This window comes from Eleutherodactylus coqui, chromosome 10 (genome assembly GCF_035609145.1).
Source record: "Eleutherodactylus coqui strain aEleCoq1 chromosome 10, aEleCoq1.hap1, whole genome shotgun sequence".
Taxonomy (NCBI): Eukaryota; Metazoa; Chordata; class Amphibia; order Anura; family Eleutherodactylidae; genus Eleutherodactylus; species Eleutherodactylus coqui.
The window spans coordinates 7037048-7044664 of record NC_089846.1 but is presented as its reverse complement, the minus strand read 5'-3'; positions in this window follow the sequence as shown (position 1 = coordinate 7044664).

Below are 7617 nucleotides of genomic sequence, written 5' to 3'. Positions count from 1 at the left end.
GAACACCTATCCTCTGGCTAGGTCAGCAGTAGTTGATGGATGGGGGTCCACCACTTGGGATCCCTATCCATCGGCTGATCATGTGGCCCGCTCTACAGTGCAGCGAGCCAAAAGGTTGTCATCAGCAGACAGGGGAAGAAGTGGGAGGACCGGCTTCACTCCTATTTAAATCAATTGCTCGAGTGAGCATTGCCCTTAGCGAGTACCTGCCCGCTCGAGAGAAACGGTTCGTCTGCCGGCAGCGGGCAGGGAGCGGCGGGGGAGAGCGGGGAGGAACGGAGGGGAGATCTCCCTCTCCCTCTCTCCCCTCCCCACTCCCCCTGCTCACTGCTGCAACTCACCTCACGCCCGCGCCGGCAGCCGAACCTTTTCTCTCAAGCGGGCAGGTACTCGCTAACGACAATCCTCGCTCGAGCAATTGCCCTTAGCGAGTACCTGCCCGCTCGAGAGAAAAGGTTCGGCTGCTGGCGGCGGGGGAGAGCAGGGAAGAACGGAGGGGAGATCTCTCTCTCCCTCTCTCCCCCCGCTCCCTGCCGCAACTCACCTGTCACCCGCGCCGAGAGCCGAACCTTTTCTCTCGAGCGGGCAGGTACTCACTAACGACAATGCTAGCTCATCACTATTAAATACCATTCTGTTAGTCGCCGCCCACTGTTCAAGCTTTTCTTGATCTTTTGGAATCCCCTCTCTCTTCCCTAGTGTTAGCTATCCCTCCCAGTTTTGTGTCATTGGCAAATTTGATCAGTTTCCCATCAATTCCCTCCTCCAGATCAGGCTTATCTGATGGAGGGAACTGATCCTGCAGGGAGAGGAGGGCTGTGCAGCTGCAGTATATATGGCTGCAGAGCTCTCCCCTGTATCAGTACACTGGCAGCGGTCAGGGTTCTCTGGATCTATCAGACCCCCTCCCCCCCTTCATCTCAGACACAGTTTTTAGCTAAATAAAAACTTGCTAAAAAAATATTGTTTTGTCAAAAAATTCAGGTACCTTTTTTGTTGTACTTTAAGAGCACTTTCAAACTGGCGATGAAATCGCATGATTTCCCAGCGCTGATCACTTCACATGTGCGATGTTTTAACGCTTGCTATGCAGCGTGAAAAAAAAAATTGCAGCATGTCCATTATTTTTGCGATCTCGCCGATTGTTTCCAACGGGTCCGGTGGCGGCAGCAGCGCCAGCCCCATTGAAATTCTGCAGCTGTGAAAGCAGCAGCAAGGGATTCCTTCATCCCCGCGGCGGCGCTGCTGCTGCCGCCCCATTGAAAGCAGTGTGATGAAGGAAACCCGTGCAGTGATGCTTGGCTGTTTTCACATAAACCGCCTCACATCCGGGGTTTAGAAGGTTTGTGATGCCCGGCCCGATATCGCTCTCGCCAGTGAGCAGCAGCCCTGAATTTTAACTTTTTTTTTTTCTGTTGCCTTCTCCTGACCACCCTAAGTTTATCTTTCACCATAGTTGTGTGAGGACTCGCTTTGTGTAGTTTCTCCTGATTCCATTTTGGAGTACATACTTTTTATTACATGTTTTATATTCCTGCATTTTGTGTATTTTTTTTCTGCTGCTGTTAACTCTGCATGATAAATACGTTATTTTGAGAGAAAGTGCACTTTCCATTTTTTTTCCATTTTGAATACAAGAAAAGTATTTTTTTATTTTTTAAACTTTCAATATGTTTTTTTTTATTATAAAAAGAAAGAATAAACCAAACTCATTCTTTTTTAGACCCCCTAGGGGACTTGAACTTGTGATCACTTATACAATATACTGCAGTAGGTCAGTATTACGGTATATGGCATTTCTGCTAGCATTCTATTAGGATGTGCCGCTGGCCTGTCCTAATAGATAGAAACACATGACAGCCCTAGGGACCTTCAGAAAGGCCTTGGCTACCATTACAACCAAAAGGCTCGCAATCTCATTGCAGGGAGCGAGGTGGAGGGTCATTTGGGACTACTAAACTCAGCCAATTCTGACAGCAGCATTTTAGTGGCCCGATCTAACAGCTGTGATCAGCTTGATCGCCGCCAGACAGCTGGTAACCATTGTGTATGAAGTGGTATCGGCTGCCGATCCAGCTTTATACAAACCCCAACGCTGGAAAGTGTACATCTACGTCCAAAGAAGTCAAGTGGTCAATGCACGCTTGTCTTAATACCCCGGGGGGGGGGATCATCCTTAATCAATGAAAACCGCAAATTTGGGTGATAGTCATCCCCTGTACTGCAGCCATTGACAGTCATTTGTGTATCAGCTCACCTAAACCAAACGATCGGCCTGTGTGAACAGGTAGTCCTGTTCTCAGTAAATGGAGGTGGACGACCAGAAGAGACCTCTGTTCCACGCAGCCTCCATTCTTTGCCCGACTGTCGCTCATACATGAAAGCAAGGAGCGATAGTCTGCGGACTGGCAGTCGGGCGCTCATGTAAAATGGGCTGCAGTCCATCACGGTGGACGGAAAAGGGAAGCAGTTTCCTGTTTTCGGCTCAGTCATTCTAGTACAATGTTGATACTGCGCCCACGTGAACACACTGGCACATTGTAACAGGGGGAACATTTCACCGTTCTCCAGCCAACTTGCCTCTGGCCATAAGAGTAATCAAAAATCCACAAGAGGGAGATTTATTTCCTGCCTCTCCGCACACCCAGCGAATGTTATAATTGCCCACGTCCGTTCTGAGGAATAATGGCCTTCCCAGCAATAAGGATCCGCTGCGTCGGGTCAGCAGTCCGGCTCACAAGGGTTCTCCTCGTGGCTTTCATTTAAGTCTTTAATCATTTTCGCACCATACAATGGCCATGTTCTTGAGCTGCCAAAACTTCACAAGTTGCCCGGCTGCATCGCGGCATCTACATAATGAGAGAGCTGGACGGCAGTCAGGAAAAAAGATCACACCAAGATAGAAACCATTATGTTCGAGTTCTTGGAAGAAAGAGCACATTTATGTATCACTGATTAAGGTCAAGTAGAACGGGAATAGACGAGTGTGTTCTGAAATAACAAGCCATATATAACCACCATAATACTGCCCCCCTGTGTACAAGAATAGAACTACTATAATACTGCCCCCCTGTGTACAAGAATATAACTACTATAGTACTGCCACCTACGTACAAAAATATAACTACTATAGTACTGCCCCCCCTATGTACAAGAATATAACTACTATAATACTGCCCTCTACATACAAGAATATAACTACTATAATACTGCCCCCTACATACAAGAATATAACTACTATAATACTGCCCCCTACATACAAGAATATAACTACTATAATACTGCCCCCTATGTACAAGAATATAACTACTATAATACTGCCCCCTACATACAAGAATATAACTACTATAATACTGCCCCCTACATACAAGAATATAACTACTATAATACTGCCCCCTATGTACAAGAATATAACTACTATAATACTGCCCCCTACGTACAAGAATATAACTACTATAATACTGCCTCCTACGTACAAGAATATAACTACTATAATACTGCCCCCTACGTACAAGAATATAACTACTATAATACTGCCCCCTATGTACAAGAATATAACTACTATAATACTGCCCCCTATGTACAAGAATATAACTACTATAATACCGCCCCTATGTACAAGAATATAACTACTATAATACTGCCCCCTATGTACAAGAATATAACTACTATAATACTGCCCCCTATGTACAAGAATATAACTACTATAATACCGCCCCTATGTACAAGAATATAACTACTATAATACTGCCCCCTATGTACAAGAATATAACTACTATAATACTGCCCCCTATGTACAAGAATATAACTACTATAATACTGCCCCCTATGTACAAGAATATAACTACTATAATACTGCCCCCTATGTACAAGAATATAACTACTATAATACCGCCTCCTATGTACAAGAATACAACTACTATAATACTGCTCCCTATGTACAAGAATATAACTACTATAATACTGCCCCCTATGTACAAGAATATAACTACTATAATACCGCCCTCTATGTAGAAGAATTGAAAGAAAACTCAATGTAACACTGAGAGAAGAAAATGTGAATGTAGGGGGAGGGGGGGGGGGTCAATGCTACTTAAAACATCTTCTTTTAAACAATTGTAGAAAACAACAAAAGTGACTTAAGAGGGGTCCCCAAGGAAAGAGACCCTTCAAAGACATGACATGACAGTGTGGATAGTGGAGATGAACTCTTTAGCAGTCAGGTTTCATAGAGGTCCCCATCAAACGAAGAAATATAATATTTGCCTTTTTTTCTAGTTCACATAATGTACAGCGATGCTTTGGGTCAAGAGTTTAAAGGGGTTCTGACATGAAAAAAAAAAAATTGTACTCACCTTGCCTGGCCTGGCCCGATCGCCAGGCATGTCCCCTCCAGCCGGCATCTTCTTCTGTGCCTTTAAAGCAGAGCAGGAGCGGTCAAAAAGACCGCTTCCTGCTCTGGTCCATCCGTCAGGCACTTCCGAGGTCAACGGACGGACCGCCACAGCAAGCACGTCACAAGCAGTGCTTGCTGTGGGCGGCCCGTCCGTCCGGCTGAACTCCGGAGTGCTGCGCATGCGCAGTGGAGACGCAGCCCGTCCTGACTCAGAGGGCACCTCTCCACTGCGCATGCGCGCGATCCCGGAGCGGCGCAGCTAGTGCAGACAGAAGAGGAGGAACAGCGCCTGCCGGGAGATGACCCCCCGATGGCAACAACAACAGAAGACAAGGTAAGTGTTATCTTTTTATGCTTTAGCAGCCATTAACCCATGGGTTCCCTGGGTCCATTAGGCAGACCAGGGAACAATGGCTGCTAAAGCATAAAAACATTATTCATGTCAGAACCCCTTTAATTAGTTCCGTGACGAAGCTCCTAACCCAAAACACTCGTATGTCAAAACTAGTTTCCCCATTGAAATGAATGGAAATGCATTCATCCGTTCTGCCATTCCTGTTAATGTGGCTGCCGCTGCTGCCAGCAGCCCCGCAGTGATTTTCGAGGAAGGGCTTTAAATATAAGCCCTTCCCTGAAAAACCATCCATAGTATGTGCAAAAAATATATTACTCACCTCTCCGCCGCTGCTGGGGCTCAGCCGCGTCTTCTTCCTGCACTGCTTTGAAGTTAAAATCCTCACCTGTGAAAGAGCTATATCTGATTGGCCGAGTGCTGCCTGTGATTTGCTGAGCGCTGTGACCAATCACACGCAGCGCTCAGCTGTCATTCACTGAACGCTCAGCCAATCAGATACAGCTCTTTCAGCAGGCGGGAATTTTAAAACCCGGTCTGATAAAAGAACTTCCGAGCAGTGCAGGGAGAAGACTCTGCTACGCGCGGCTGAGCCTCCACAGCGGCAGAGAGGTGAGGAATATATTTTTTACACATGCTTTGGGTGATTTTCAGGGAAGGAATTATATTTAAAGTGGAGCTGCCAACAGCGGCATCCCCATTGAAATCAATGGAAGAGCTTCGCGAACCTCTGCCACAGCTGTGACAGATTCTTTACTCCCCGCGGGGAGTCCCCTGGTCACTGAACACTGACAGTGCTGTCACAGTGTTCAGTGATGAGGGGACTTTCTGCGTGGAATGCGAAGCAGAGACGGAACCCGAGTTATCGCTCCTAAATCAGCGCAAAAATTCAGGAGAGAGCCTGCTGGCACTGGTCAGTGGTCATACATGGTCCGTCCTGCCGCTTGTATCCAGCACGGAGGTCAGGTCACAGGATTCCAAATCTGGAGAATAAAGGAACATTTACTGGGTCTGCAAGAGAGAACACCTATCACCCTCACCCCCGGGGGGCGCCAGTTTATACACTGTGATCATCACCCAGAATACTCTGTGAGAATGTAATGTTTCATCTCATTAACCGTTGCACGACTATGGCGCAATGCAGTGCGTGTGAATACATGGGGGAAAATAAAAATCGCAGTCGGGCATGGAAAAGCGTTTTCCAAACCCTGCCCTATGGGGAGTACTTGCTGCGGGATCCAGAGCTGACGGATCCCGCAGTGCACATACGGCCGTGGGCATCGGGCCTAAAGTTGAAGGGGTTTTCTGAGCAAAATACTACTGATGAGCCGTCCTCAGGAAAGGTCATCAATAGCTGATCGGCTGGGATCCATCACTCTGGACCCCGACCGATCCGCTTAACGGGCGCATGTGGTCAGCACCGCTAATACACACAGGTCGGAGCGGAATCAGAAGTCTCTGCGCCGACCTCTGTGTAGTGGCCGGGGGTTGTAACTGCAGGCACGGGTCTCATTGAAATGAATGGGTTCTATTCACTGCGCATTACACACGAAAAATGTGTGCATAATACAGCGGCCTGACGAAGCCCCCAGGGACCTTTTACATGGATTATTGTGAGGCGCTCACCCACCAGACCCCCAGTGATAATCGCTCTTCCATCAGTGAGCGGGACGGAGATCGCTCCTGCCCGCTGTTCACAGGACACCAGTAGATCGTCATGGAGGAACTGAACGATGAACAATTCGCCAACCCGTTACCGTTTGTCGTTCAGTTGCTGCCGACATTTACACTGACCATTTATCGTTGAGATTCCCGCCGTTCGGTGATAATCGGACCATGTAAAAGGGCCCAACCGATTAGTTGTGGGGATTATAGACTTCTGGCCACATTATGAACCTTCTGGAAGTGTCGGCCGCGAACACATTACGTGTTGACAGAGGAGTAATGATTGTATCCCTGCCCCCTGCAACAATGTAATCACAACCTCCACCCTTCTCAAATACCGAAGGTGGACTCAGAGGGAGAGGTCCAAGGTCTGAAGGTGGAGAAGGACGAGGACTCCGTATCGGCAGGAGACAGTCCCCAATTATACACCAATGACGGCTTCTTACCAAATACGAGTCGTCCGGTTTCGTCGCACCTCGGGACGGAGCGCAACATTGTATCCTTCAACAGAAAGTCATGAAACAGTGACCTCTACTGGCCAGCAGTGGAAGAACCTGTACACATTTTCCCTACAGTCAGTGGGGTCTCCATCTCTCTGACCCAAACAGTGTGACCGTCCGCTATACAAATACATGAATGGGCCGTGTCAGTCACAGCGTAGATGGAGACGTTCTGGTAACCCAGCGAGTCCTCAGCGTAGGACCGCGCTCATCACCGCGGCACCTACAATGCGACACGGCGCCCGCGTAGATGTATTTATAGAGGATGGAGTGCTGCGAGAGCGTCGCCGTTACATCGCTGATCCTCGTTATCGTTGGGGCGGTGGAGTCAAAGACTTCCAAGCTGCCGCGGATCATCGCACTCCCGTTACCGCAAGCGTCCGTGCCAGGACTGTACGACAGTGAGGACGGCCGCACACACCAGGAACAATGCTGCGGGGCGATGGTGGCTGTAGGACTATAGGAAGTAGAAGTGGTGCTACAGAGATTTTTTTTGGGCCCCATTACCTCATTTTTAGGTCTTTTTATTTATTTTTTAATTTTTTTCTCTTTAAATGCCTCTAGCTCCGGGCTTAGTGAATATAAAAAGGAAGAAAAGACAAAAAAGCGTCCTTACACCCCACTACACCCCCATCACTACTTTATGCCACTTACCTCCAGCATGCTATATCTTCCAAAGACAATCTATGTGACGGATATCAGCG